We start from the raw sequence: 7,666 nt of genomic DNA, 5'->3' as shown, positions 1-7,666 counted from the left end.
TTTTTATTTGAAGACTTTCAAGATGACAAGACTTCAAATAGTTCCTAAATAGAACATTGTTTATTTTGGAATGTGGAAATTTGTGCTGGGGAAACACAAGCCTAGGCAAGAGACAGAAATAACTCTAGTGTAAAGGAATAGAGACTTCTAAAATAAAAGTAAGTATAAAGCATATGTACATTAAATTCTATAAACAATCTCTTAAAGAGAAGAGGAAAATGAAATGAAAATGAATACAAAACTCAGTTTAGGAGAGATTGAGTGATTTGCCAAAGAATACCATTAAGGGTAAAGTAACAGGGTCAGAACAGTATTTCAGAAGATGAGTACTTAAAGAGGAGTAGAGGGGCACGTGGGTGGCTCAGTCAGTTAAGCGTCCACCTCTCTGTTTCAGTTCAGGTCCTGATCTCAGGGTCATGAGATCACCCCGAATCGGGCTCCGTGCTCAGCCCAGAGTTCTTGAGATTCTCTCTCTCCCTCTGCCTCTGCTCCTCCTGCTCATGTTCTCTCTAAATAAATAAATAAATAAATCTTTTAAAAAGTAAAATAAAAAATAAAGATGACTAGAAGTGTAGTTTAGTGCTATAGCATTTAATAAAATATTTCTTAAAATGGGTTTACAGAAGTCTTTTGGGGGCGCCTGGGTGGCTCAGTCGTTAAGCGTCTCTGCCTTCGGCTCAGGTCATGATGCCGGGGTCCTGGGATGGAACCCCGCATCAGGCTCCCTGCTCAGCGGGAAGCCTGCTTTCCCTCTCGCACTCCACCCTGCTATGTTCCCTCTTCACTGTGTCTCTCTCTGTGAAATAAATAAAATCTTAAAAAAATAATAATAGTAATAAGTCTTTTGATACCTATTTCAAAAAATAGTTTCTAGGGTGCATTTTCAGCTGGTTTGATTCATCCATTTTGAAGAGACGGGGAAGCGGGGGGCTCGTCTGATTAAGGGGCCCTGAACCAAGAAGCAGTGGAGTTTGAGAGGCAGTGGCCCCATCCGCGAAGTTGCGGGGGGTGGGGCGCGGAGCACGCGGGGTGGGGGTGGTCCTGGTCTTTGGCTTCTCAACTCGGTCCTGTTTCAACAGCGAACATGTCTCGGCCTGTCAGAAATAGAAAGGTCATTGATTATTCAGTTTCAGGTATCTGATGATGCTGATGAAGATTAAGGAAGAGATTCAGGCCCTCCAGCTAAGAAAATTCGGTCATCTCCTCGAGAAGCTAAAAATAAGAGGCGATCTGGAAAGAACTCACAGGATAGTGGGGACTCTGAAGAAAAAGATGTGAAAACCAAAAAGGATGATTCTCATTCAGCAGAGCACAGCGAAGATGAAAAAGAAGATCATAAAAATGTGCGCCAGCAACCGCAGGCCGCCTCTAAGCAGCTTCTAAACAGAGAGAGATGCTCATGGAAGATGTGAGCAGTGAAGAAGAGCAAGAAGAGGAGGATGAGGCGCCATTCCAGGAGAAAGATTCCGGCAGCGATGAAGAATTCCTAATGGACGACAATGATTATAGTGACTATGGCAGTTCAAAAAAGAAAAACAAAAGGAAGGTTAAGAAGTCTAAACCTGAGAGAAAATAAAAGAAAATACCCAAGTCCAGGCTAAAGGCCACAGTGATGCCAAGGCCTGTGAAAGGCAAAGGGAAGGTGAGTCACCCCACAGCTTCAAAGGCATCAAAGGAAAAGACTCCTTCTCCCAAAAAAGAAGACTAGGAACCAGAAAGCCCTGCAGAAAAGAAGCCCTCCGCAAGACCTCCACCTGAGAAACTGGGGGAGGAAGGGTCTGAAGATGAAGCCCAGTCTGGGGAGGATTAAAAAGTGATGACGGTTTGGGGAGAGATTTTATTTAAAAAAGAGGAAAAAAAAAAAAGAAAACCTACTTAAGATAGAACATGGTTTTGGCTATGGCTTGACTCATGGGCTTTCAATGCCTTTTTTCCTTTTCTTGAAAATAACATTCTCTCTCTCTCTCTTTTTTTTTTTTTTAAGAAAACCATTGTAAGTTTAATTTACCTTTTCGTCTATTGGTTCTCTCTTTGCCATCACCCCTCTTTCCCACCCCTTTCCAATGAAAGCCATGTCAAAATAATCACTGGATTGACTGCTTCACCTTTTTATTTTTAATGGAGGGTATACCACAGTTGTAAAGCAGTAAGATTTGAGATGAACACTATGGAAATTTTACTTTTTGCTAAATGATAGCAAGTTGAACCGTAATCAAAAAACATAGAAGTGTTTTCATTAAAAATGATTGCTTCTTCCTCTACCTGGATTTAAAAAAATCAGTTGTCATCTAATACAAGTTTATATGTCTATATACATAAGTATAGATGTCTAAAAAAATCATGATGTTAAACTTCCACTGATGGGGCAGGTAGGACATAAAGATAAATTCTGAATTGTTACTAAAAGTATTCGTATTTTTTACCTTGGGGGCAAGGCAGGGAATGGTGTCACTTGACCTTTTTTGAGGGTGTGTTTTTTTTGTTTCTTTGTTTGTTTCTTTTTTTTTTTTTAATTTCATCCCTTGTTATCTCAAAGAGACCCTGAGCCAGTGATCCTTTTATCCTGCTAAAGTCTTTCAGGAACTTTAAAAGAACAACAAAAAAAGGCAAAGCTGCCAAAACTTAAATCACTCTTGATTTCCTATTTCATTCTCTAATGGTTCATGTTTTTAAATATATATGTATCTATTCTGTTTCCTGAATAAAATTTTACCAAGGATCAAAAAAAAAAAAAAGAACCTTAGAATTTAAACTGCAAGATTTATACACCAGAGTGGATTTCTTCTTAACTGACAATGTTTAGGTTTTAAGCAAATAAAGTATCAATTAATGTGAAACTCAAACAAACAAACAAAAAAAAAGTAGTTTCTGCCGTACACCAGAAAAAAATCTTTCAAAGTAACTTACATTTAGAGGATTGATTTTATAGGTAAACGACTATCAATTACTTATAAATTTTTAGCAACAGACAGCTCAATTCAAAGTGACATAAGTTTAAAAGGCATATATAAACAGTCTTCCGGGGCACCTGGGTGGCTCAGTCCATTAAGCGTCTGCTTTCAGCTCAGGTCATGATACCAGGGTCGTGGGATTGAGCCCCGCATGGGCTCCCTGCTCAGCTGGGAGTCTGCTTTCCCTCCCTCTGCCCCTCACTGCCCCCTTCCCACACTCGTGCTCTCTCTCGTGTTCTGCTCCATCTCAAATAAATAAATAAATAAATAAATAAATAAATAAATAAATCTTTAAAAAAATAAATAAAAATAAAAACAGTCTGCCATAAAACTTACTTTTGTGGTAATCCTAAATGATATCTCCAGAAATCAGTGTCTGCTCTTTTCCACATTGGCTTCATTTTCAATTTCTATATTTTAACAAAGTATCTCCCAGCTCTCCCAGACATACATCCTCCTACTTCAAGTCCAGTGAAAAAGAATATCATTCTCAGGTTGTTCCAGCAAAAACCCATCTATTAGCTCATAATAGCTTCAATAGACCACATACCATTATCTAAATCAAATAACTGGCTAAAGGAACATGAGATCTGAAACATGCCCGTTTACAGAACAAGGGCTAATTTAATATTACGTAAAGACATGGTTTAAAGTTAGGGGAAAGCCAGTTCTGCTTAGCCAAAATCAGGCTTCTATTACTAGAACTAAACTAATTTTATAAATTCAGAAAGTATTGGATCCTATAATCCCCTTTGAGAACAGAACACATACATTGCCCTGTAGAAATCCTCAAGAAGTTTTGTAGGAAATAAATATGCTAAACTTGTTAAATACAGAGTCTCCCAAGTTTAACTGACCTTTACCACAATTTCTTTTTTTTTCACTATTGTTATGTTAATCACCAGACATTACATCATTAGTTTTTGATGTAGTGTTCCAAGATTCATTGTTTGCATATAACACCCAGTGCACCATGCAGAATTTCTTAAAAATTTTCTTCTATATCACTTTTAATCCCTAGTAGTTGCAAAACAACTTTTGGAAAACACTGATACATAATTAGTTTCGAGACTGAGTTTTTATTTTATTTGATACAAATATGTACTATTGAATAGTTTTACAACTGGTACTGTGATTGAAAATGTATAATTTGGAATTATTGGACTTGCAACATTATGCAATAAGGACTGTGGTAAGGATAGACAAAATGACAGGCTACTGTAGGTGTGTGCAATTACATCTCAGTGTCTACATCATTGACTCATCCATGGAAGCCAGTGTTACATTAGATAATCTAGAAAAAGTCAACATAAGTAGATTTATGGTGCTAACTCAAACTCAAAGGATAAGGGCAAAAATTTGGGTGAGTATGAAACATTTCCAAGGAAAAATTCTTAAGGAATAATGCCTTTAATAAGAAAGGTAAGGATTAAAATTAATATAGATTTAAAAATAATATTAAAATAAAATAGATTATGAATATAAGAGATGAAGAGAAAGAATTTCTAGTAAATATAAAATAAAACCTTAATAATTTGAGTCAATTTTATCAGATAGTGATTGGAAGAATTTGTGCAATTTTTTGTTTGTTTTGTTTTGTGTGTGTTGATACCTGTAAGGAAGTGGAGAGATGAAAAGAGGGAGAGCAGAGGGTCAGACAATGCCAGACAATGGGGAGGGAGAAAAAAGGAAAGAGAATTGAAGTTAGGCGAAAGGAAAAGAAAGAAGGGAAGGGAAAAGGTAAAAGGAAAAAAAAAAAGGTGAGGAAAAATGATAATGCTTAATTTCAAAATATCTAGACTATTTGTTTTGAAAAATGTAATTTTATCAATATCCAAGGATCATCTAGGGAAATAGTTATGTGATCAAAAGACTACAATTACAACTTTGGGGATTTTTTCTAATTTGGTGACATTGGCACAATATTTCAAAGTATGGATATGAATGTATGAACTTCATATTTAGGAATAGATCTAAAACGAGGAATGTAGCTATTATTATCAATATAAAATTATACAATATAGATTGTCAATTTTATAAACAATTGCTGATGTAAAGCTATAGCACATTTTTATGATTTTGAACTGAATATTTCTTAAACAAAATCACATCATTTACAATTATTTTCTATAAATTGCCTGCTAGTAAATATTTTAGGCTTTTCAAGTCAAAAGACAAAACTGAGGCTGTAATGTAAGTACTAGTATAACCAGAGGTAAACCATATTTCTATAATTTTTGTCATATTTCAAACGATGATAGTTTATGTTTATAATACAAGTATGCTAATAAATATAATAGATTTTGGGGTGCGTGGCTGGCTCAGACAGTAGTGATTGCGGCTCTCAATCTCAGGGTCATGAGTTCAAGCCCCACACTGGGTGTGGAGCCTACTTAAAAAAAATAATATATATTTTGGAAGGGATAATATTTCACTTAACTGGGATTCATAGTTAATATTTCCTATTATCAAAGTTGATTGTAAATGTTCATCTGTTAAAGATGATGTATAATGAGATTTAACATATTTCAACTTTGAAATATCTTTACATAGATAAGCACTTCCAAATATTATCACTCCATGTGCATATGATGTGTTGCAAGGCATTTATAAAGGGTTGTTAAATTCTTCTTTTGAAATCTCTCTGTTTAAGTGATATAATACAATGTTAAGTACATCTTAACTTTGAAGATTTTCTTTTAAGATTTATTTATTTATTTGAGAGAGAGAGAATGAACAGGGAGAAGGGCAGAGAGAGAATGAGAAGCAGACGGCTGGCTCAGCAGGGAGCTTGATGCGGCACTCGATCCCAGGACCCCAGGATCATTACCGGAGCCAAAGGCAGACGCTTAACTGACAGAGCCACCCAGGCACCCAGCATCGAAGATTAATCACTTCTAAATGAAGGTTTCATAGAAGCTCCTCAATTGCAGTGAAGTGAATTTTAAAATCTGGACATTTCCTTTGGACTTGCACTGAGATCTAAAAAATGCTGCTAGAACAATAGTGAGTACACATTAATGAGTTCACATCTGCCCCAAATTTGTTAAGAGATAAGGATCTTGCTTTTTGTTTTAACTTTGACAGCATGTAAAGTCATAAAGCAACTTGGCATTATCTGTGGTTCTGGAAATGAAAGTTGTTCAGATCACTTTACTACAGTATAAGTTTCATATATAAGTGCTGCTTTGCTTTGTACATTTAGTATGAACTTAGGTTGGCCGCAAAAGCTAATTTCCAAAGCCATTCAGTATAACACACTGGCGGTTAAGGGTGGTTCTCTTCTAGAAAAAAATAATCTCTACCCTGAACTAATTCAATCACAGTGAAACTTGATGATTTCGAAGACAAGATTTCTATGTGGTAAATCAAGTAAGTATATCCAACTTCTATTTCTGCAAAAATTCATGGAATTAATGAAGTTTGAGTCCATAAGAACAAGTGAAGCTCATCACTGATACTGTTGGCTCAATAACACATGACAGATTTACATATTTTTCACAAAGTATCTACTCAAGAATAATGCAGAGGAAAAACATATGCCATAAACACCTGCCATCTTCAGAAACTTTGAGAATTTGTCCAGACATGTCTTTTTTTGTTCCACACCTAGTTTCTGTACAAGCATCTGTAACACATTTCATCAGGTTCCACATGAATTTGTACTATAATACCGTTTTCTCAATTTCTTTGAAAATATTCTCTCATGTAGTTGTTCCATGAAGAATATTTTGTGGAGGCCAATTCTTCTGTCACTTCAAACTTTGCACTGACTCTTCAAATAAATATTTTAGCAGTATAGGTACCATGTGTCGACTTAAGAGACAAAAAAAGTGCTGAAGTTTTTAAGTGAAGATTGATGTTGCTTCTAATGTCTTTAACTCTTCAAACAACTGTTCTCACCAAAAGGTTAATAGTATTAACAGGTAGCTTTTTTCTGGATACATTTCTCTATTGCAATCAATTTTGCATTAGAGTTATTGCAATCAAATCCATTTAAAGAATTCATCAGCAAATATCTTCCCTTGCTTAGCAAAAAAATGACCTGCTCAGAAACTTGTTTTGTTCTAGGCTCTTTTTCTTTTTCTTTCTTTTTCTTATTTTGTAAAGAAAGTCTTATATGATTAAATGTTCCATTTTAACACTCTAACTCTTCTGACTGTTGCTTTCCAGTGATCTGGGAACAACGTGATGATTGCTATAGTGTCCAGTTTCATTATGTAATAAACACAATATTCTGCCATCAAATTTGATACAAAATAATCCACATTTCCTGTTGTTAAAAGTGTGACACTGAAGTCCACTTTTATCTTCTTATCTTGACATGATCCGCATGGTCTGATAATGAAAAATAAAATATAAATTCTATTGAGTTACAACCACATCACTACGCTATCACAAGTTCTATCACAAGTACTAAACTCTAGTATTAGAGTCATTAAATCATTAGTCATTAGTCATTAAGTACATAAATGAATGAATGTGACTGTTGCAGTAAAACTTCCTGGAGATTATGAATTTTAATTTCCTATAATGTTTATTTACATGATACATTATTCCTCTGTTATTATTCTTTTTCAACCATTTCAAATTTATTTTTTTATTTATTTTTTAATTTTTTTTAAGATTTTATTTATTTGACAGAGAGAGACACAGCGAGAGAGAAAGAGAGCACGAGCAGGGGGAGTGGGAGAGGGAGAAGCAGGCTTCCTGTG

At 35.3% G+C, this 7,666-nt stretch overlaps 1 pseudogene; it reads left to right on the top strand.

Moving 5' to 3' along the window:
- Positions 1–1,000: 1,000 nt before the first annotated feature.
- On the top strand, positions 1,001–2,796 carry LOC102725642 (nuclear ubiquitous casein and cyclin-dependent kinase substrate 1 pseudogene; annotated as a pseudogene).
- The last annotated feature ends 4,870 nt before the right edge of the window (positions 2,797–7,666 follow it).

The sequence above is a fragment of the Leptonychotes weddellii genome, chromosome 2 (genome assembly GCF_054177405.1).
Source record: "Leptonychotes weddellii isolate Sample4059 chromosome 2, ASM5417740v2, whole genome shotgun sequence".
NCBI classification, from domain to species: domain Eukaryota; kingdom Metazoa; phylum Chordata; class Mammalia; order Carnivora; family Phocidae; genus Leptonychotes; species Leptonychotes weddellii.
Note: the sequence above shows the minus strand (reverse complement) of the source record. Positions and strands in the feature narration are given on the sequence as shown.